Source organism: Lepus europaeus, chromosome 3 (genome assembly GCF_033115175.1).
Source record: "Lepus europaeus isolate LE1 chromosome 3, mLepTim1.pri, whole genome shotgun sequence".
NCBI classification, from domain to species: Eukaryota; Metazoa; Chordata; class Mammalia; order Lagomorpha; family Leporidae; genus Lepus; species Lepus europaeus.
The window spans coordinates 9,494,449-9,517,702 of NC_084829.1; positions in this window are offsets into that span (position 1 = coordinate 9,494,449).

The window sequence follows — 23,254 nt, forward strand, 5'->3', positions numbered from 1 at the left end:
TATGCTGTTTTTCTAGGTTATAGAGTTTTATTGTTCCCGTAAGAAGCTTATTCGACACTTTACTGCACACTTACAAAGACCTGAAGAATAAGGCATAATAGTTAGCTCTTTCTAAAACTCGACTTATTCAGAGAACTCCAATTTAATAAAATTTTGGAGCTGTAGAACTCTTTAAGTATTATCCAATATAACCCCCTCACTTCTCAGGTGATAGATAAATTAATGAATAGAAAATTCCAGAGTCCTGTGACACTTGTCCAAGTTGAACCTCACCCTGCTTCACTGACCTTCTCTTCCTGCTACATCCTCTCATGAATAAACTCACTATTAAACCATGAATAAATTCACTATTATGACACAAAACTATCTCTACTTTGGCTCCCCTTTTAGGTATCATTGGTGGCACATATATTGTAAGTGTTCGCTTAGCACTTTTAAATGGAAGGAAGGATGAATGGGTTATTTTTTTCAATTTCTTGTGAAAGATCATAGGTCCACTGCACTATAAAATGCTCAACTGAGCATTTATAGTCACAGAAGCTAGCAACAAATATAAATTTATTTTCATATTAGTCCACAAGGAAGAGAATTATACTTTTATTTGTGGATATTTCAATGGTTCACATTAAGATTTATAAATGTCCACAGTGGAATACTTCTTATAATTAAGAATGAAGAAATAGAGCCGGCGCTGCAGCTCAATAGCTAATCCTCCTCCCGCGGCTCCAGCACCCGGGGTTCTAGTCCCGGTTGGGGCGCTGGATTCTGTCCTGGGTTGCTCCTCTTCCAGTCCAGCTCTCTGCTGTGGCCCGGGAGTACAGTGGAGAATGGCACAGGCCCTTGGGCCCTGAACCCACATGGGAGACCAGGAGAAAGCACCTGGCTCCTGGCTTTGGATTGGCGCAGTGCGTTGTGGCCACTTGCAGGGGGTGAACCAACGGAAAAAGGAAGACCTTTCTTTCTGTCTCTCTCTCTCTAACTCTGCCTGTCCAAAAAAAAAAAAAAAGAAAGAAAGAAGACATAGAGATGATAACAGATGTAAGATAAAATAATATAACTTAGAATTCATAAGATGTAAACGTATGTGTTAGCTTAATGTACTTCACCCCTTCCACCGCAGGTCTGTCACTGCAGAAAAGGGATAATACTAATTCATTTTCTACTGGTGACCAAAGATTATTTTAAGGCACAAATGAGGCAATGTATGGGAAAGCCCTTAAAGTGGGACATGCTGCACGTGTGGGAAGTTGTTGCTCTGATCCATCATCTCCCAAGGCACCAAATAATAACCCTGGGCTATGTATGAAGATTAACCTTGTATCTGGTGGAATTACATAAATAATTGTCACTCACTAGACTGTGGGACACTGACCTAATGGTAATTATTTGCATTATGCTCTAATCGGGACTTACCAACTCACCCAGATCACCTTGCTAGCCTCTTGATTAAGTATACACTGGAAATTATTAATGATGACAAAGAGGAGAGGGAAGAGCTTAGAATCAATTCTAAAACTTGAAAACTTAGTCCAAAAGCAAAGGTTCTATATGTGATAATAATGAATTGCAGACCCCAGGTTCCCTTTGAAGACAGCATGCGTGGCCAGCACCGTGGCTTAACAGGCTAATCCTCCGCCTTGCGGCGCCGGCACACCGGGTTCTGTCCTGGTTGCCCCTCTTCCAGGCCAGCTCTCTGCTGTGGCCCAGGAAGGCAGTGGAGGATGGCCCAAGTGCTTGGGCCCTGCACCCCATGGGAGACCAGGAGAAGCACCTGGCTCCTGCCTTTGGATCAGCACGGTGCACCAGCAGCAGTGTGCTGGCTGCGGCGGCCATTGGAGGGTGAACCAACAGCAAAAAGGAAGACCTTTCTCTCTGTCTCTCTCTCTCACACTATCCATTCTGCCTGTCAAAAAAAGTAAAGAAAGAAAGAAATGAAGACAGCATGCATGTATTTCATCTGCTGCTGTTTGGTCATCCTCAGTCCTGACAATGCAGAAAGCCTAAAAGTGCCAACATCTTTATGATGACCCAATCCAAAGATGCCACAACGTCTCAGTCCTAACTCTCTGATGAGATAGAACATGTGGTATATCAAGTGCAGAGCCTTCCTAGACTAAACCAGTTAAGACTCCACCAAGGGAGATGGTATACCTTCTAGATCTTCAGAGTCAAGAATGAAGCAGCCCCTGAAAAAAACACAACAAATGGGTAAACCAACTAGATTTTGTGTTCCCAGTCTCTCTTTCCCACCCAGCGCAGATGGATGCAAGAGAAATCACAATTCTTTACTCACACGTGCGCGTGAGTCTGCCCATGCGCCTGTGTTGGGTAGCCCTTGGAAAAATTTATAATGGCCTGCTTTCCGATGAATGAAGGCATTAGAATAGCAGATGTAGGGTAGAGAGACTAGAAAGTGAAAAGCTAAGCAGTGCCTTGCAGTGTCAGGAAATGGGGCCAGCATGGTGAAAGCCATCAAGGCGCCTGGGCTATGAATGTTTTAATGTACAATAAAGGTCGTTGATAGCTGCCTTAGAAAAAAATCCTTTGCAAGTGTTTCCCGGAAGCCTCATTGAAATACCTCCAGTGGCCAACAAAATGGGAAGGAATAGGTTGTCCTCAATGGTGCAGTGAGGGGTGCTAACTGACCCTGGCAACAGTATAGTGAGAGCAGGGGCCACAGAGCAGAGGACCCTGCCTATCCTCTGGGGGCAACGGGCCATCCAGGAGCTCCGCTTTGTCTGCCTCAACCTTCTGAGCTGCTGGAGGGAACGTCTGCTTTCAGAACTCAGTTATTCTTGGGTTCTAACCCCCGATTTGAAACTGTGGCTCTCACAAATCATCCATTTACAAGATAGAAACACAGACTTCTCCTGCCCATCCAGAAGACTTAACCCAAGACCTGAGAAGAGAGAGAGACGTTCGTTTCTTTCAGATAACATAGTCCCTGGCTGCAATGAAGGGAACAGACACACAGTTCCCTTGTCCTGCCCACACCTTGGGTAACAGAACAGCCACTTCCACTCAGAGGATCTGTTTGTGTCTCCATGTTCACCATTTCTAACTGTTCCCTCACCTCGGAGCAGCCTGCTTACAGATTAGTATTAATGTTCCTTCAAGGAAATAACTGAGAAAATGTAGATGACAATCTATCATTACTTCTGTAGGGAATATTACTTGAATCTCAAATGTTGTCAATGGGATAGACTTTTTTGAGTCTAGAGAATAACGCATAAATTCCAACATAGTCATTTCACCTATGTATAAATTATGAAAAGACCAGTGCATACATAGGTGACTCTCTCAACTTTTCTATATACATTTCAATGAAATTGACACTGTTAATAGATTATCTCACCATGTTTTCCTTTCAATGTACAGGTTAAAACAAAAGGGTATGTCAACTAATTCTTGTTTCTTTTGAGGGTAAATACTTAAAGGAAACAAAAAACATCTCTTCAATATTTCTTGCCATGCACATGTCATTAAAATTCAAGAATATAACTTTAATGCTTTATCCCATAAGTTCGTTTCTAAGCTATCAATTTGCTATCATGTTTTGGGGGAACTTGTCAAGTTCAAAATCTTTTCTTTCTCTCCTATCTGCAAAGCATGCACACATTTGAGTTATGACTTTCCTACAGGAACTAACAGCTGTATGTGCAAATCATGCATATAAATCAATTACCAAGGCCTATGTACTATAAATGCACCCATTAATTAAGCAATGTCAGATGCTCTGAACCATGAAGTTCATTACATCTTTAGCATTCAAAACCAAGGATTATTTGAAGAAGAAATACTAAGTTTACCTAATAGTTAATGAAATTAAGCCTGGCTGTTGCCAACATTCTTATTTTATGCCTAATTCAGTGTTTAAATGTTTATGAATAAAACACTAACTGCTGAAAGCAGATATGTTGAAATGTAATTACTGGTAAGTTATAACGCACTTGAGGACTCATTATACCAGACTTGGGAGTTTTAAGATCACCAGTGAAACACACTCTCCAAAAACAGAGTTTTTATGGGCTAAAAGCTGGAAAGACATAAATGCTGTTGAATTTGTCCTGGCTGAGTGGAAATTTTGATGATCGTGGCGGTATGATTTACGAGTATAACATTTTCCAGTCATTACGTGGTTGCGTTTCAGCTTTGTGACATGATTTGCATATGTGAATATCCCAGCAAATTAGCTTCTGATGACTGCTGCATCTGCCTGGATAAAGAAGCCCTTATCTTAAAACCAATGCAGCTGCTACTACCAAGAAACCTGCCTGGAACAGAAATGTGCAGGCCTGTTTCCCTTTGAAATCTATAGTCAGTGACTCGACACACATGGGTTCAATTTCAGGGATAAATACATGCTCAAAATGACTAGGTTTACACATCTGTAGACATTTTAACATCCCTTAAGTTGTCTGCCTCACAAAGACTTCCTGGATGGTTCAGAGAAGCCTGACACCTTTTCCCACACCCCTGTGTCTGGCCTTGGAAATCCCATGGCTCTATTTCTGTCTGCCCCAGTAAATTGCTTCTCCTAGCCTCCTACATACAAACCATACCTACTTGTGACCGTCGCTATAGGAACTTGTGTTAATATATACTTGTGTATGTTTTCTATATGCCTACACATACGATATCAATATTCCTAACTTAGCCAACCCTAAGAACTCTGTTTATCTCTTTGAGTTACCTAAAATATCTCTCCCCAATTACAGCATCTTGGAAAATGAAAGATTTTTATTTTGTAAATGTTGTTGAATGTTCTGTCTTATGTTTCACAAATACAATCAGATATTTTTGCCAACAAAAGAAACTGATAACCAATCAGTCTTTGAAAATCCAGTCTACCCAAATGCGATTGTGTGAGTTTTTTCTTCCTTGTCATGTTGGTTAAGTTGGGCAGCCTGAATGCATTACTGTTTCATTCCTAGCTTGATGCCATGTATTTGTTTTGCTACTCTTTTCCAGACAGAAGCCTCACCCCTTCCTTCTTCATTTTCTTTCTCCAAGAATAATTTTAAGTAATTCTGCTTTTCTCTTTTTAACACTGCTCAAAAGGAATTGCACTTGCTCTGGGCTTTATGAATGTGGACGTGATTCTCAGCTTGCCTTATTCAGTTGTTTAATCACTCTTAATTTTGTATCTTTCTTTGTATTTCCATAAATGTACTTTAACACTTGAATTTTTCAAAAAGCTGTTGACATGTACATGGAAATATTTTTAACGTATGTCCTATATCATTAGATGCAATTCATATTGTAGCAATATTTCATTCTTCAAAAATTTCCGTCATTTTTGAATTTCACCCCTGTCAGGGTTTCTTTTAAAAGAATCATACTTATTTTTAATCTGAGAATTTTAAAATTTACATTCAAAACATAAGGGAACAAAATTTATTCTACACACCATTATGCTTCTTTATTATTTTTAATTCCAAAAAAGAATAATTACTTTCCCCTGGCCATTCACATTTTCTCCATGACACTCACCAGTTCTTCCACAATCTTGGAAGAATAAGTCATAGTTTTGGTATTCTGTAACAATTGATGGATAATCAATACATGGTAAAGGCCATCACAAATGCATTAGGTGCCCATACACTTAGTACATTGAAGTTGGGTTGAAGTATATTGCACGCCTTTGGCTAACTCTGTAGTTAGAAAGCAGATTCTCTTTCCACCTGCGTGGTTAATCCTGATCTACACAGTATCCTCAATTCAGGTATGTTCTTCCACTTAGTATCATTCCAATCATCGTGGGCCCTATTCAATGCTAGGATGTAATGTCCATAAGCAGACACACAAAATGGGAATGACAGAAAAAGAAGGAAAATCCATTAGGGGAACACATTTAAAAGCTGCTCACTGCTCCTTTAGTTCTGATAGGACCTACTGAAAGGACACAGCGTGTGACTCAGGACCACCTGCCTGAGAGATGGGAGAAGGAAGGAAACATTTATCCAGTACTTCCCACCTGCTCCTGTTCTCCCACATACAGCTCTCCACACCTCTGGGAGTCACATACATGTCTCCCTCGCTGGTGTCTGTGGAAGTCCCTTCCAGTGGCACAATGAGGACCAAAGGAACAGAATGAGAGATGTGCCACTAGTTGGTAATGAGGATATATTGTTTTGCCCTTGCAAAAAGCTGGTGGAAGTCAATGTGGACCCTATCACCTCCACTCTTGTGGCTAGTGTAAAGGCTAAGGCTGAGGAGATACTACAATGGTAATACCCCTCATGTGAGGGGTGGACTTTGTAGCACAGGGAGTTCAGCTGTCATCTAGGATGGCCGCATACTATATTTGAGTGATTGCTTGAGTCCCAGGTCCTCTACTTCCATTACATTTCCTGCTTACGCACCTGGGAGGCAGCAAATGATTGTCGAAATACTTGGCTCCCTGTCACCCACTTGGGAGCTCCAGATGGAGTTCCTGATTCCTAGCTTCAGACAGGCCCACCCTCAGCTCTTTTAGGCTTTTGGGGAGTGAAGCAAACAGAAGCAAATGGAATGTTCTCTCTCTCTCTTTTTCCCTCTCTCTCTCTCTCTCTCTCCCTTTAAAATAAATAATAAATAAATAAATCTTTAAGAACTGTTAATGGTAAATGAAAGCTATCAGATATAGTCCACCCTTTGTTCACTGAGATCAACCTATATCATCCATGAAATCCAATCAACCAGACTCTCTTTGAAGAGGTCTGTTATAATTGTCTGCAAGGTCTTAGTAAACAAAAGTGTGAAAACAGCTGTATCCCTACCTGCTGCAGCAGATCTGAACACCATAGAATTCACCATCTCTCTCTTCTACCATTCCTTTTTTCTATTTTCATATGGAGCCAGTCACTGTTTACTGATTACCAGTTTGAGCCCAGCCACCAAACAGAAACATCTCCACAAACAAATATACTTAGATAGATAGATAGATAGATAGATAGATAGATAGATAGATAGATAGACAGACAGACTTAGAGATACATAGTGAGGGAAAAATGAAACCCTGGAATTCATGGCAAATTGTACCCCTGAGGCTCGGAAAGCTTCCCGGAGAGGCTGAGTCTTGTCTTTGCAGGCGCGGGGGACTCTAGAAAACAGCTTGTCCTGGATTTTATATTCTGGGGTCATATGATTGCAGGAATAAAGCGTGGGAGGATATGCTGGTTCTAGGGGGGAGATTGAGACAAAGCTCAGGCTGCTCCAGTCAGACTCTCCCTGTCTCAAGCAGGCTGCACAGCTACTCCTGAGAACTGTAAGGAAGAACAAGAGGTGAACTGCCCGATATGGAGCTGACCTGACAGAGTCCCTGTCCTGATTAATTCACTCATTCCTAGAACCCAAATCCTCTTACCCAGCAAACCTAAGCTTAAGAAGACGCCAAGTGGGGATGGCGCTGTGGAGTAGCAGGTAAAGCTGCTGTCTGCAGTGCCAACATCCCATATGGACACTGGTTCGAGTCTTGGATGCTCCACTTCCAATCCAGCTCTCTGCTATGGCCTGGGAAAGCAGTGGAAGACGGCCTAAGTGCTTGGGCCCTGCACCCACATGGGAGACCCAGAAGAAGCTTCCAGCTCCCGGCTTCAGATTGGCTCCACTATGGCCATTGTGGCCATTTGGGGATTGAATCAGCTGATGAAGACCTCTCTTTCTCTCTCTCTCTCTCTCTCTCTCTCTCTCTCTCTCTCTCTCTCCCTCTGCCTCTCTGTAACTCTCTGCCTTTCAAATAGATAAATAAGTATTTAAAACATTTTTTAAAAAGAAGATGGCAAGAGAAATTCCATGAGGAAATCCCTGAAAGTGATGATGAGAGGGCCCTCTACAGCTTAGTTCCTGTAGTCTTATAGTTTAAGGATAACAAAATCATTTTTAAAAGCTAGATGATGCTATGATCATTTAATGAGGCACAGTCTCATATGTTTTATGTGTCATAGCTGCTGCATAAGCCACGTTTCAACTTTCACCTGCACTTCTCCCCAGTGTAATACCTATATGTAGTCTTAGTATTTGGGATGGCATAAAAGTCAGGAGCTGAGAGCACTGGCGTAATCACCAGCAAATGAATTGTTATTCACATCAGACTGGTGAGTCACTGAGACTGAAAATCCTACCCAACAGACCTGAATTCTAGGCCCAATTCATACATTCACTGTTTTACCTTGTATTTCCCCAAATGATGAATCCAAAACTAAAGATAGAGGCAATTCAGGCGACAACAGAATTCCAGAGATCTGCAGTTGTAGGACAGGAAGAATAAAACAGGGAATTGATGAAAAAGAGTAGAAGACTGTATTGTCTGGTTGGCCACTTTTAACTGCACTTGTGCCACATCCACTGGAACCTTATGAAGAGACCATGAAGTACATTGTAGAACTGTTCAATTAGAATCAAATGCATGCAGAGAGCCTTTAACCAGGCACTCATATTACCTCCTTAGGCCAGGGTGGTTTCCAGGGCATTAGCTTCCCCGTCCTTTTAGGTGAATTATTGGTTACTATAAAAGGGTTTCCTGTGGGCATCTTTAGCAGTGGCATTTAAGAAGTCCCAGGGCAGGAAGCAAAGTATACATTATGGCCCTGAGGCAAGACACTGCTGGTGCTGTAGGAAGCCACTCAAATCTTGCACAACCGCTTGCCACAGGAGTGCATGGAATAAGAAGTGGTGTCCAGAGGATTTTGAACTGGTGCACAAGAGGTACATGGTTTATTGCAATTCTCCATCATGCGTCCATCCTTGGCTGCTCAGATGCATATCATATCACAAGGTGGTGCTGTAAATGCCTCCCTTTCAACAATTCTGTTTATTTTTAATACAAATATCCTTTCACTGCCGTATTTTATCAGCCTTGGCTCCTTCAAGATTTGATGAAATCTCTGGATTGGTATTTGGAGTTTTGTATTGAGATTTGAACTTTCCTTTCAGAATGATAATATTGTGACACCTCAATTTTTACATGAATTATATCCACATAGTATTTCCCTTCGTTGTTGCGTCCCTTTTATAGAAGAGTCTCACACTCAAAAAGTAAAGTATCATGTCTGAGATCTCAGAAGTCCTAAATTCTAAATCAAGCCCTACCAGTCCAGTTTGTTATGATATCCATTGTGCAAACTACCTACCAATGTTTGTGATTATAGGCCTATATCTTTTGGGGTGTTTTTATGAATATTCTCCAATATTATTATTAATAAATTGGTTTTGCCATAGATCTATCATAGACCATTAAACCCAAGTCTAGACTTGGATATAGATACTGTTTCTCGGGGCTGGCATTTTGATGTATCAGGTAAAGCCACCACCTGTGATGCTGGCATCCCCTATGGGTACTGGTTCAACTCTCAGCTGCTCTGCTTCCAGCTCCCTGCTATGGCCTGGGAAAAGCAGCAGAAGATGTCCCAAGTGCTTGGACCACTGCACCCAGGTGGGAGATCTGGAAGAAGCTTCTGGCTCCTGGCTTTGACTTAGCTCAGCCCTGGCTGTTGTGGCCATTTGGGGAGTGAACCAGTAGATGGAATCTCTCTCACACACACACACACTCTCTCTCTGTCTCTCCCGCTCTCTGTAACTCTACCTTTCAAACAAATAAATAAATCTTTTTTTTTTAAAAGTCTCTCTTCAAAGAAAAGATACTCTTTTTCTTTGCTACACAATTTTGCTTTAAACTCTTTGATCAATATCCCAATTTTTTTTCTAGATGTCATGAGATCACCCTACCACATGCCTCATAGTTATTCTGATGTTGTAAGATTTAGTCCTTGAACACCAAATTTGATTTTTTAGCATTACAAGTTAGCCAGTCATTATTGTTTTCCATAAAGTTTTCCACAATTATGAAATTTAGCTGGAAAATTGAGCAAAATTGTCCCACAAGTCCTTTGTTTCTTTGCATGCTTTCAAAATCATTAGCATACAGTCTGTCCATCATGGCTTATTTCAAACAATTCTTGCCCAATCACAGAATGCTCAATGGTTGAAGGTTTTGATGCATTTTCAGCAGTCATTCCTGGGTGTCTCGTAGAGAGTAAAGCCAGTCATGATGCTTTTCTTCTGATGAGAACTTTTGGATCATATTTGGTGCTCCAGTAAAATTATTTGCTCCAAAAGCATGGCTCTTCAACTTTGGTGCAGATAATAATCATTTTAATCCTTTTGTTTAAAGTTCCTGAGTCTCATTCTAAGACGTTTTGGTTCACTGCATTTAGAGAAGTGCCTCACGCATTATTTTCAGACTGGCCACATGTTTATAAAAACTGTTCATGAGAATAATACCACTAAGCTATATCAAGCTATAACAACACCACAAAATATATCAGGCTATAATCTTCTGCCCACTAACCTCTGGACATGTATTTCTATATTCTGATGTATTTTTAGGTTACTATATTCTAATCTAGAATGCACTAACCTGTTTCAGTTTGGGGTACAAAATAACTCTGGGTTTATTAAACTTTAGATAACTGGCTATGGGGCCGGTGCTATGGTGTAGCGAGTAAAGCCACTGTCTGCAGTGCCGAAATCCCATTTCCCATCCAGCTCTCTGCTATGGCCAGGGAAAGCAGTAGAAGATGGCCCCTGCACCCATGTGGGAGACCTGGAGGAAGCCCCTGGCTCCTCATTTTGGATCTGCGCAGCTCCAGCCGTTGCGGCCATCTGGGGAGTGAACCAGTAGATGGAAGACCTCTCTCTCTGTCTCTCCTTCTCTATCTGTGTAACTCTGACTTTCAAGTAACTAAATTAATCTTAAAAAGAAAAAGATAACTGGCTTATATTTTCAGCCACATTGTTGGTGATACTGATACTCTTAAAATACCCAGAGAACAAATGCCAGCAAAAATCTCATGAGGAACCATGGAAGATAATCTATCCACACAAACTGCTAAAGAGTAGGCAGAACCTTCTCCTCCCTCACTGTAAGGCACGCATCATCACCCACCCTGCTCCACCATCTTGTCTCCCATGGCCACATCCACTGCAAATCGATGCTGCAACATTCGGCAGAACCCCTGTCATAACTAGGTTGAAGATTCAGTCAGCAGCATACAAATATTTACTCTAATTGGTGTCAGCACTCAGTCACTGGTCGAGATCATTCACCTTCTCTCAGTACCACCCCACCCCACCCAACCTTCCATCTTTTATAGAAATGCAAACCATGTACTAAAGAACAACAAAACTTCTTCATTCTCAGCTTCTATCATGCCTATTCTTTGCTTGTGGGTGAAATCTTATCTTGAAATTCCTTCAAGACCTGAAGTTTGAGACTGGAAATATCAAGGAATTATATTGGTTTACATACGAGATTAAAAGGGTGTCTATTTTTAAAACTAAGGTGCTAAAATAGTCCACTATCTAAACTGTAAGAGTAATAAGAGTAAAAGGAGACTATTAAAAATCACACCATCTCTATGGGTGTAAATTGTGAATCTCCCAGACAATACAGAGTGTGTGCACACCTTAGGTGTAAAAGAAGACAAAAATATTTGAATGAGACGCTGTGAAGTTAGGTCATCATCTTGTTCTGGTTGTTTCGTGAGAGAGCACTGATTAAAAAGTTTAAATAAAGATCAAATTTCCTAAATATTTTCTTTCCTAGGAGTAAAAATATCAAGAAAAGGCGACCTGTCAGAATTTCAGAAACATATGCTTCCATATAAAAACTTTCAAACACATGTCAGTCTTCCACAAATAATACAGGTAGGATAAAGGACAAATTTATGGTAGATACATGTCAGAAAGTAGAAGAGAATATTATGTGAAATAAGCTGCATTAAACCTGAGACATTATTGTGTCTGCAACTAAAAATGTAAAGAATTCATAAATTTAAAACCACTCTCCAGATTCATATCAAATCTTATTTCTCCAACTGTTTGAAGTTATTGAAGCATAAATGAATGACTCATCTTTTTAACAGGAAATAATCTCTTAGTTCATCAATCTAAATTGTTTTAATGTTATCACTAAAAATGGATTTTTTAACAATAAAATCTTATATTTGTGTCACTAATTGGCTGTGGTTATAGAATTAACCTTTCCATGTGTACTGCCAGAATTTTTACATAGCATTGTTGAATCCCTGGAGTTCCATACCACAATAATAAGAATGTTTCAGTAAAATTAATAAGCAAAAATTTTAAAATAGTCATCAACATTTTCTTAAATATAATTTTAAAGGCTGTTTAATGGACTCTTGGTAACTGACATTCTTGGTTTTATACCCGATATATATGATTCTCTGCCATATTTTGTCTTAAGTCTTATCCTACATTTCCTCTATTTCTACATTTTGCTTTAAGAACTGAATTTACAATGGGTTCTCATTTTCTCTAGGAACTTAAAACACTTATGCACACTTCAACTTTTATCAGAATAAAAATTATGTTTAGGATGAAATAATTATTTTACTTCTTCTATGACACATATAACTTTTAATTTTCATTTAAAAAAGATGAGGGGCTGTGATTATTGTTCTGGAAACATATTTGTATGTTTATGATACACCAATACACTCTAACAATTTGGTCATCTGCTTTAAATATATATATATATATATATGTATGTATGTATATATATACACACATATATCTAAGTACATGACTATGCAGGATGTTGAAAAATTTCATGAAAAATCTGTATTATGAAAAAACTATGAATGGATTTTCACCAGAATGAGCTTATCTCTTAATTCAATTTCCCATGAACTTTTTTCTGACTTCAGGATACTTTTTACTACCTTCATATGCACACACAGACATAAACACACTACATACACTATACATTCCATACATGGTATGTCTTCAAGTTATGAAGTAAAACATACATAAAAAGTACCCACCACCATTTTTAACTTTAGTTCCTCCAAGATAATCACTTTTTCTCAATTCTTTCAGTTACTTTGTTTATTGATCTGTTCTTGAATCTTCAATTTTAAGTATTACCTATTGCACCTCAAGAAAGAGAAATTAGGCTTTTTTTTACAGCCATACACATCCATACACAAGCACAGATACAATTCTCCTCTCCTTCCAACTCTCTTATTATCTACAGCTGAACCAGGCACTGTGCTATAACTACCTAAATATGTAATTTTTAATTTAATAACATAACAATTGTATCATTTTCTCAATGTATCTACCACTAATCCATCCCCAAACTTGTTGTGAATAAAGAATTAGCCTTTAGACGTCAGAGATTCTATCAACAAAAACTAAATACCTAAAACAAACTCTCTGTGAAGGCAGGAAGTCTATTTTGGTTCTGATTTTAACGCAAAATCTGGTGGGAGCCTATTAGCTTATTCCAATGGTGAGACCAGAGATGAACATGTCAGAGTTTGTGTGGAAGCACCATCACGTGGTGAGCAGGGAGCAGAAAGACTTGGAACTTGCTCATTTTTGTCTATGTGATCTCTCCTTATTAACCTGCCATAGTTCAATGTTGGGAGCCCCACTCCAACTCATAATCCACCCGAATCACTTCCCAAAGACCCCACATTCAGACACCGTAGTTGGATTAGGCTTCCACGTTTAAGCCATTAACCATTAACATCTATCCTTTCGTCATCAACATAAGACTTTGAGGACCAAGACTTAACCACGAGAGCCTTTGGAGAAATACCCAAAGCAGAGCATCATTTGGGGACTTCTCTTCAGAATCTGTGTGCTCCAGCTCACCTCTGGATCATTGTTCCTCCGGCATGTGGTACGATGTCCCTCAGGGTTCCTTTTCACTTCTCTGTTGTGTTAGATTTTCATCTATATGTTGCCTCCCTGTTTCTTCTATTTATCCACTTTTCCCCTCTTTGTTCTGTAATTGCTGGCAGAATTAATTCACTGCGGATTTCAGTAGTGCTCAAATTCTTGACCATTGTCTTCACTGTCATAATTTAATTTGAAAGGATGTTTACATATTAAATATTACTATCTTCATGGTTTCCTGTTTTTGCCTTATAGGAGCAATAGCTATATTTTTTTTCTTTCCTTCCTTCCTTCCTTCCTTCCTTCCTTCCTTCCTTCTTTGTTTTCTCTCTCTCTCTCTCTCTCTCTTTTCTTCTTTCTTTTTAAAAATCTACTCCTCACAGTAACTTTCTTTCTGAGAAGTCACTTTCTCTTATTCATCAGATAAAATCCTCCTTGTTGGACCTGTACTATCTTTCCAATGCATGGTACCAGTTCTCAAGTAGCCATTTGTATGTAGGAAGGCCTTTGGTATATTCTTGATGAGAGATGAGATGGGTTATCTGAAAGAGTTGATCTCAGCTCTAATCTTTTGGGGAAAATGTAAATTATACTAGATCAACATTTCTCTCTGGTTGATCTTGGTTTATTTACAAGTTCAGAGAACTGCTGGAAGTCTCAGGAGTAACAGCCAAATGCAATACAGGAGGTTCTACCCTAAAAGGAGAGGTTTTCTAGTCATATGTGGTATGGCAGCTGGAACTTACCCAGGATGGTGTCTACGTTCTCTGCCTGACTCGATTGCCCCCCTCTTTTGAACACCTGTAGCAATGACTCCACTTCTTGTCCCTGTGTTCTTGCCCACAAGTGACACTGTGAAAGTGCTATGTAGTGTGACTGCTGTTGCCTTGGGCACTTCTATAAGTAGAGAAGGAAATCAGACATGACTTGGGCACAATTTTACTCTTAATCATGTGAATCTCTTTTTTTTTGTAGGAAGTTCTTTCCTTCCTGCCTCAGCCTCATTATATTTTTACAGCAATACCTCTGGGTTGTCAACATGTGCTGTTACCTTAGCAAGTGTCAGGGCTGACACAGGCTCTCCCCCATACTTATAAATACAAATTATGATTTTCACAGTGAGGTAGGGAAGCACAATTTAAACATGTAAACTTAATTAGCCTTATGGTCATTTCTAAAGAAAATCTAATATTATTTCAATGGCAAATATTTATTTTATCCAAAGTAAGTACAAATTGTTAGCAGGTAAGTTTAAAGGACTAGGAATCTGTGTCACAATTTTAAGCTAGTTGAGATTATTGTGTGATATTAAGGGAAAACATTCCTGTTGAACATGTACGTGGCTTTCAGTGTGGGGATTCACCTCTTTCAAGCTCAAAAAGCTCAGTCCAGTGAAGGTTTCTGTCCACAGAGCAAAGAGTCAATAAGTTAGACCATGAAGACCTCAAAGAGGCATAACTTGTTTATGGAAGAGTTCTCTATAGGAAGATAAAGGGAGTTTTAGTGATTAATAATGGACTTATAAAAAATGATTCAAAACATGTGAGCTATTTAAGTGGTTAGCAGACATAAGCTTTTAATAGTCATCCCATAAACCATTTTCTAAAAGGTTGAAGAAATTATTGCTATATTAGATTATGTTTTCAATTTATCCAGAAAGAATTATATTGAGAAGTTGCTTGAAATCAACATTTGGCAAGAAATGAGGCCAATTCATCATAAAAGCCTCCAAATGGTTTTGATGGCAAAACATTTGAGATGTTTAATCAGGTGACTTATTTGACACGGAGTTATTATAGCCATGACTGCCAGTAGAGTACCACAATCTGTCGCACTTGACTTAGGGGTTGTGGCGCTATAAATCTGAAAGAATTAGATTTAACCATCACCTGGAACCTGCTTATGTAAACTTCTTACTAAAATCATGCCATGGAAAATTATGACCCGAATTCTCCACTATTAACATTTCTAACAGTCAAGCTCAGAGAGTCTTTAGAAATTTTTAAGAATTTTTAAGATGCCATTATAATCATAAAACTCATTTTCATTTTAGTCATGCCAAACTTAAGAAAGGTTTCTTTTGCAGTTTTTAGCAGTAGTTAACATATATGAAATGGAGTGTTGCTACCCATATTTACCAGAAATAATTAGTATATGCTTAAGCAACATATGCATTCTAATTTCTCATCTATTTGGTGATTTGACAAGGTTTATTTCACTATATTGCTTGGGATATAATTTTTGGTTTAAAGTATCAAGGGAAAATGTTACTTTAAATGTCAAAAGCTTGAATAAAAGTATGTTTGGTTCTCATATGCATAAAATTTATAAATTTCCCCTAAAATAGTGCCATTATCACCTCAATAGAGTCCTTTCAACCGATGGTTTAGACATTGGTAGGTATCGTCTGTATTAGTCCATTTCCCATTGTTTTAACTATATGCATGAGACTGGTTATTTTATTAAAATTAAGAACTCTTTCACTCACAGCTCTAAAGGTCCAAGAACATAGGCCTCCCGCTCATCTCTAAGGAGGGCCTAATTTGGATGGCCTCCACAATAGCACGAGCACATGTGGAAGAGGTCACAACCCGAAACAGGAAGACGGAAACCAGCAAGGATCCAGACTTGTTCCTTGATAACAACCCATTCTCTTAAGAACTAATTCATTAAGGGAGACCCTCATTAATGCTTTGTAAGGACAGTGTCTTTATATCCTAACCACTCTCTAATAGGCCCCCACTTCTTAAATTTTCCAATTCCTCAGTACCACTACACTAAGGACCAAATTTCTACCACATGATCTCTCAGGGCACAAATGACATCCAAACCCTCGCACAAGATAACCTGGGGCTTGGATGGAGAGGGAGTGACTCAGGTATCAGCAGATGGTAGCTTATGACAGCCACAATAAAGATCCTGGCGCCAACACAGGTTATGTGATCTTGGATGCCTGTTTTAGTATCCAGGGTTGCCATAATGAAGTATGACAAAATGAGTGATTTTAACAAACAAACGATTTTCTCAAGTTTAGGAGGCTGGAAGTTTAAAATCGACATGTTGGCAGGATTGGTTCAGGCAGAGGACCACAAGAAAAAAATCTGTTCCATCCTTTTCTTTTAGCTTTTGGTGGTTTGCCAGCAATCCTTGGCATTCCTTGGCTATAGATCTCTGCTTTGTTATTCACATGGTATTCTGTCTGTGTGTTTACCTCCATGTTTCTTCTTTTATAAGGACACAAGTCTTGAGGATTAGGGTCCCAATATGCTATTGCATAACCCATCTTTACTAATTGCAATGGCAATGATGCTATTTCCAAGTAAAGTCACACTATGTGATACTAGAATTTAGGACTTGCATATATAAATTTCATGAAACACAATTCAATACAATTCAGCACATAATTACTCCACTTTCTAATACTGTGAGCTGATGCAAGTTATTTGACTCTAAGTCTTAGTTTATTTATTGGTAAATATAGTAAAAACAATGCTATCTATTATGTGATTTGTGGTGTTTGAGGATTTAACCTGGCCATACTTAGATAACTAAGCATGCTTGTTATTATTCACGGTCAAGTTGTAATATATCTTTTCTATAATTTGATTTCTACATGATTGCAAATTTTGTTGAACTTCTTAACTACATGGGAAAATGTAAGAAAACTTTAAAAAGAAGGAAATACTGCCTTTTTAAGTATACTTTTACAATTTTCATTTTATTTTATTTTATTTGAGAGGCAGAGTAACAGAGAAGAGGAGAGAGAGACAGAGAAACAGAGGCGAGAGAGACAGAGAGTTCCCATGCACTGTTTCACTTCCTCAAATGCCTTCAAAGGCCCCAACTGGGGAACTAAATCAGGAGGCAAGAACCCAGTCTGGGTCCCCCACATGGGTGGCTGAGATACAACTACTTAAACCATCAACTGTCGCCTCACAGGACACATGCTAGCAGGAAGCTGAAGTCAGTAGCGCAGTCAGGACCAAAACACAGGCCCTCCAATATGGGATTGGGCGTTTAACCAGTAGGCTAAATGCTTATCCCTGTTTGAGTGTGTGTGTGAGTGTGTGTGTGTGTGTGTGTTATTATTCGACACCTTTATGTAGTGACCTAGGTAGTTCACTGGTAAATTTAACCTGTGTTATACACTGAAAACTACTGTTTAAAGTCACAGATAATCAAGACTAATATTTATATTTTCCCTTTGTGTACTTAACAGGTAGAAATGCTGTACATAGTAAATATTAAAGTCCAAACTCTGATCACATCGAGTTTTGAGTTTACTTTGTCAGAGGTGTCTGCTTTCTATATAAGCAAATATTTTAAATACTCTGTGATCTTTCCAGAAAATATCATAGCGATAAGAGCATAGTTACTCAACAGAAGTAGACTTCCTACTATATCATGAGAAGGTTCGTTGGTTTTTCTTTGATAATTAGCTATACTACATCAAAAATTATTAGCTACAATGAAACAAAAGGTCTCTGGAAAGTGAGCCCACATGAATACTTACTGTGAGTAAATTAAACTGAAAAACTCTTGATTAAGCAATAGACACCTAATTTCACATAAAATCGCTGATTTTTCCCTGAAGAACAACTTTGGTCTCCATTAAAATAGAAACATTTCATATGAATATCAATTAACAATAATGTATTGTATGATGTTTCTGGCTAGAATAAAAAGCATTTTCAATCCCACATTTTCAAAAGTTAGATGAATTTATATTGATGCCATGCTTCATAATACCAATCAAATTTACAAACCAGGGTGAAATAAGTTTGCAGAATGAAATGATGACCTTTCCAGAGAATTTCCTTCTCTTTCTACAGATGTGAGAATTTTTTTTTTATTTTATAGTTGGATATATATTCTAAGACATATGGAAAGTTACTAAGTGTCCTAATATTTCTGAAAGGAGCTTTGGCTAAGAGTCACAGGATGGAAAGGGAAGACTGCAACAGAGAAAGAACTGTGTTATAAGTGAGAACAACTAGAGTGCATGCTTCCCAGTGTATACCTGTCAGCACTCTTAGAAGTGCCTTCATAATACACACTCTAAACACACTTTGTGGGGTGTATTTCAACAATGGCATCCTTTGGGAGATGGATCTTCAAGGAAATTTTCATATATAACCCAGATATTCTTTTTATTATGCATTCACAGGATACCCTGCATGGTAATAAGATACACACAAGCAAGATACAGGAAAGGATTTGTGTGATAGGAGGAGCTGATAGATCTTTGTCACCAAGTCCCTTAGCTGAGAGTTACAGTGATAGTGGCCATGGCCCTCAGGGGTCCCCTGCCCCACCTCTGTAACATGCTACCTCTGCCACCAATCTGTCCTCTTCTTCCATCTTCTCCTCCTCCTCCTCATCTCACTTGCTATCTTATAGATAGCAGGTTCCTCTCTACTTTTATTTACAAGGTAAACAGAGTAACTCTCCAAGATCATGATATACTTAACATAAAATATGCTTACTTGAAACTGTACCTGGTTTATAGTCAACACTACAACAATTATTTGTAAATCTGAGCCTACACAAAACCAACGTGAACTTGGTTATGGTGTGGGTTAGGGGCATAAGGTAGAAAGAAAAAGAAAAGGAAGTGTGGATTATCTGATAGATCCTAACATCTTCTTACGAATTACCAAATGTACCAGGTAATCACACTAGTCTTATTTTTGTTTTATTGTACCCAAATGACCAGCGTCCCCAAATCATTTTTTATGCTTCACTATTCAATTGCCAACCCTTATAATTTAGCTACTACAATTTATAAATGCTATGCAATAAATATTTATTGCATTTTTCATATATCTTGACTTCTCAAGTTATTATAGATAATTAGCTAAAAGTTTATCTTATATCTATTTGTAACTCTCCACAATACTTCTCAGTAGGCAGTATGTGGTTTACAACTATTTTGAATTTAAATGTTTGATAAAATTAACTAGAGTAAGGATTTTAGTTGATGTATCCATTATGAAGTCCAACAAGTCTAAGACCAGAATTGCTAAATGAAGTTAATATAATGAGGATTAAACCTCTTTAGCACCTCGTGTTATTTTATACTAGGAGTGGATTTGAATCAGTCTTTTTACTCTAAGATATTTTTCTTCCAAAAATTAAAAATAACATAAATGGAAACTGTGGCATACTACCCATAGAGGAGAGTGAAGTGACCAGGTATCATTTTACCTTGTGTTTTTATTAAAATAGACTGTATTTCCTTTTACCATCATGGAAGGGACAGCTCTCCTGTTAGGCTGTATGTGCACAACTAAGAGGAAAAAAAACAGAAAAGAAGCCTGGTTTGAGATATTAGAAAAGAATCTTTTCTGTTCTTTTGCTATAAACCATCATTTCTTGCCTCATTTGAAGGGGATCTGCTAAAGAAAACACATTCAGGGGCCAGCGCCATGGCTCACTTGGTTAATCCTCCACCTGCAGCGTCGGCATCCCATATGGGCTCCTGGTTCTAGTCCCGGTTGCTCCTCTTTCAGTCCAGCTCTCTGCTGTGGCCAGGAAGGGCAGTGGAGAATGGCCCAAGTCCTTGGGCCCCTGCACCTGCATGGGAGACCGGGAGGAAGCACCTGGCTCCTGGCTACGGATCGGTGTAGCTCTGGCTATGGCATCCATTTAGGGGGTGAACCAATGGAAGGAAAACCTTTCTCTCTGTCTCTCACTCTCTCACTGTCTAACTCTCTGTCTGTCAAATGATAAAAAAAGAAAAAAATGCATTCAAATGATTTTCAGATGTGGATGGATTTCCAGGTAGTCGCTTGGTCTAGGGACTAGGTACAAGTTACACTTCCTTTTCAACCTCTGTATGGTGCTAAGGAACTGTGCTTCGTGGCCTTCCAGGTCTCTCTCCAGCAGTCCCCTTGCTCAGACCAGCAGAATCATCCACATGAACTCTCTGCAATGGTGTGGGCATATGAAACTCCTCTTGAAGGAGAAATGTTCTCTACATGCTACAAGGAAAACGCAAGATGAGTGGACTCCAAGGGTTGGAAAGACGCTCAAGGGTCACCTACTTTACTCAACATTTCAGTTGTGGAGCCCACCCACCCCTCACCTCTGTAATATTTGCCAATTCTTCATCAGGTGTTGGATAGAAAACTTTTAATGAAGTCATTCATGTTACAGTATAAAGAATGTGTTTTTCAATTGTCATGGCCCACAACATTTTCCATGCTATAGTCAATGAAATACACATTGATTTTTACTCAGTCCTGAAGCTTTGGGGGCAAAAAATCTAAATAGATCCAGTTTTACTCCCTACAAGTTCAAATTCTGAAAATCACAGGTTTCTTGCTGATGCTTACTCTGCAAGGCAGAGTACTTGGGGCCTTGCCATCCATGTGGGAGACTCAGATAAAGGTCTGGGGCTTCTGGCTTTTATCTGGCTCAACCTGGGGTACCGCGGAGATTTAGGGAAAGATTGAGTAAATGGAAGATAAATCAGTCTCTCTCTCTCTCTCTCTCTCTCTCTCTGCCTTTCAGATAAATAAACATAATAAGTAAATAATAATTTTTAAGAAGAAAAAGAAACAGATGCATATTGTATCTTATTTGTTACAATGTGATTTGAGCAGTTCAAAGAATACTGTCATGACCTCAGAATTTTCGTCCCATTCATAGAGCAAGGCTCAAAATTCCACCATTAGAGAACCTTTCATTTTGTCAAACTTGTCAATCTTAAATTAGATCCTTTATAACATGTAAGAACTATGAGAAATGTAATATATACAGTTGGTAAAATTTATAATAGTCTTAAAAAAAAAAAAAACTCCCTTACAGAAATAACTGGCCCCCAGCAATATGTAAGCAACTAGAAAAAAGGGAATTAAAAGACAAGGAAGAGAAGATAGTCCAAGGAGAGAAGGTGCTGATCTGAAATACTAAATGGAAACTCCAGCACAGCAGGGCTAGCCTGGTCTCCATCATCCACTGTGAACTGCCCAATAGCCTTGAGCAAGTCCTGCTCCTAGACCCTGGTTATTAGAAATCCAGGGCCCAGATCATGTTGTCAGCAGCTGTTTCCTAATTACTTAATTGTTTAACCATCCTGTGGAACACTATGACTTAATGGCTTCAGACGATGGTAAGTGGTATGTATAATTTCCACTGATCACAGAGTCGCACTTGATTCTATGACCCAGCCCTGGCCTCTGCTCTGCAGACAATGAGATAGTGAGTTTCCATGTGACACTGCTATGACCTAGCCCCAGCTGCTGTGTTTTGCTGGACCTTAGTTCCTGCAGTCAGTGTGTAAGTGTCCATTAGCTATTTGCCATGTGCCCACCCCAGGGTTGGAGCTGAGGTCAGACAGAAAATGTCCCTGCCCTCATGCGGCTCAGAGTCTAGAGAAGCAGAAAGACTTCCACTCAGGCCCAAAGAACCCATCCCAAGGACCACCCTCCCCAGTCCCACCTACAAGAATGTGGAGGTTTCCTGGGAGGATGGCAGGAGTATGCCAGATGAAGAGAAAGGCATGCTGGGGATCCAGGTAGGGAAGTCAAAGTTGCATTTGTGGAAATGCAAAAAACTCAAAGGGCCTAGAGTAGAGACAACAACTGGGCATGTCACAGGAGGCAAAGCTAGAAACCCGCATCAGGGGATGCTTTGTGCACCGGGGACTTTACAAATCTGGTTTAAGTGCAATGATGCAGTGTTGAAGGATGTTTAGCCAAATGGTGACAGGATTTGAGACCTTTTTTGTTGTGTCACTTTGGAGGCATTGAGAAACTAAACTGAATCAGGCAAGGAAGGAGGCAAAGACAGGAGGAAGTGACTGGATTAGTTATAAAAGAGAATATTCATGGCTTACACTAAGGAAATTACATTAGGAATAAAGTGAAACAAATTCACCTAAACATTCAGAAAGTTGACTGATGGTTTTTGACACTGAGACAGAGAAATGGTGTCCACGGGAAGCCCAGGACATTGAGTAAGTGGGTGAGGAGGAAGGGGGACATGAAATGAACAGGGAAGTGAGCAGATTTGGAGCCTGTGCGTGGCAACATGTTCAGGAGGAAGTGCTGTGTGGACACTCTACTTAGAGCGATCACACATCAGGAACAGAGATTTGGGCCCCAAATAAACATCTGGGGAAATATGTATGGATGGTATTTGAAGCCATTGGAAAGAGGATAAGATTCCTTAGGAAGAGAGTGTAGGACAACCAGAGAAGGCCAAGTCTTGTGAACCTCAGCATTTAACCACTAAGTTTACAATGGAAAAACAACACAGAGCTATGGGTGGGGGGTGGGTAGAGCCACAAATACTTGACTTTAAGATAATATAGATGGCAATGCATCTTACAGAGCTGAGTGCTCATCTTTTTAAAATGCTATGGAAAAATTAAGTTGAAAATGGTAAAATATAAATTGTTTGTAGAGACATGGGAGCCATTCAGTGAATTTAGCAAACTGTGTAATTATGAAATGTAAATATGAAATTTCCAATAATATTATAGATGGTTTTGCTTTCAGGTCCTTTTGACCAATATAGTAAATAGAGGCTCAGAGCATTCCAGTACATCTTCCAAATC